The 1,645-nt window shown below is 40.3% G+C and overlaps 1 protein-coding gene across 1 annotated transcript in view; it reads left to right on the forward strand.

Annotated features, from left to right (window-relative positions):
• Positions 1-1,645, forward strand: part of Kif11 (kinesin family member 11) — a 57,285-nt gene that overhangs the window by 5,312 nt on the left and 50,328 nt on the right. Inside the window, exon 2 of the mRNA XM_019208673.1 lies at positions 777-885. The gene's annotated coding sequence lies outside the window, so the exon portion shown is untranslated. The remainder of the gene's footprint in view (positions 1-776; positions 886-1,645) is intronic.

Genomic DNA, 1,645 nt, shown 5'->3' on the forward strand with positions numbered 1-1,645 from the left:
TATATATATGCTAAAATATTAGGAAATGAAATAATATCATGTCTAGTGTCTAGGATCTGGTTCAGCATAATTCAGTAGAGGATAAAGAGGTAGGAGAAAGTATGCATAAAATAGTCCTGGCAGCCAGACGTAGTGGTGCACATCTGTAATTCCAGGACTAAGAAGACTGAGGCAGGAGGATCATGTTTTCAAGGCCAACCAGGACTACACAGAAAGATACTGTCACAAAATTTCCAATACTGGCCAAGAACCGATCATTACTGAAGCAGGATAAAATATATTTATTATATCATTCTCTTTGGTATTGTACATTTGAACCTTCCCATAGTAAATGGTTTTAAATGTACAAAAACATTATACATAGTGGCACATGCCTGTAATTCTCAGCACAGGGGAGGATGAGGCAGGAGGACTGCCATGAGTTCAAGGCCAGCCTGGGCTACATAATGAATTCAAAGCCAGCCTAAATTACACAGCAAGACCCTGTCTCAAAACCAAAATAAAGTAAAATAAATGTACAACAGTCTAAGTCTATAGCAATAAGATATCTAAAATATCTAAAAGCAACATGAATTTTTAAAAATGTTTATAGATAAATGATTTATTATGAATCCTAAATGACTCATACTTGCTGAGTCTTCTTCATCTTTGTGTGTGTGTGTGTGTGTGTGTGTGTGTGTGTGTGTGTGTGGTACTGGGGAATGAATCCAGGACCTTCAAATTGAGCTACATCCCCAATCCTTTTTTTTTTTTAACTTTAACCGTGTCTTGCTAAGTCACTCAGGTACCCAGTTAGTCTCAAAGTTGTGATCTACCTGACTCAGCTTCCCAAATTGGAATCACAGGTATATGCCACCATGCCTGCCACTTGCTTAGTCTTTAAAGGTAAGTTTTAGTTACTTTATTGTCAGTACTTGAAGTATTAATATGAAAAATCAGTAATTCATATTTTCCACAGTTAAGACTACTCCTGATTCATCTGTCCAATAAATATTATGGGCCCTGGCCCTGCTTTCAATGTTGAAAACACATACCAGAAAAAAGAATAACCAAGTTTATATGAGAAATGTATAGTATATTGTGAGATAAACAAGGAAATTAATCGTACTTTTATGCTGTGATTAAAATATTAGGGTGAACAGGGTGGGTGTCTCCTATGTAACAGTTCTGGGACTTTGTTCTGGGACTGCTACTGCTCCTCAGGGTTGGAGGAGGGGTGACAAGGATCTCAGCCTGTGTATTAAGGGGGCTTACACCTGTCATGGCTGTCAACAAGGGGAGTGCACGTGGCATAGTTTAGGTGGCAGCTCAGCATAGGGGTCAGCGTTCGGGCTGCATACTCAGCTGTCAGTGGACAGCCAGCGTCTGTGACTCATCTCATATACTGACCGTCCACAAGGTCCCCTTCCTTTAGCCCTTTTGCTTCTCCACAGCTTCTTTCCCTCACATCTTTGCTTTCCTACACTCAGTGTCCAGGCCAAGTTTCTCACCTAATGGTCGGGAGCTGGGGAGGGATAGTCATTTGTCTTGTCTGGGGCTCCTTTCAGAGTTTTCCCTTAAAACTCTAGTTTAAAGTTAAAAACACTGATATGGACTTTTCTCTTCACATTCCTGCCACAAGAATGTCATTCCTGGGAGGCAAGGA

Source organism: Fukomys damarensis, unplaced genomic scaffold (genome assembly GCF_012274545.1).
Source record: "Fukomys damarensis isolate Sample0158 unplaced genomic scaffold, DMR_v1.0_HiC HiC_scaffold_20, whole genome shotgun sequence".
In the NCBI taxonomy this organism is placed as follows: domain Eukaryota; kingdom Metazoa; phylum Chordata; class Mammalia; order Rodentia; family Bathyergidae; genus Fukomys; species Fukomys damarensis.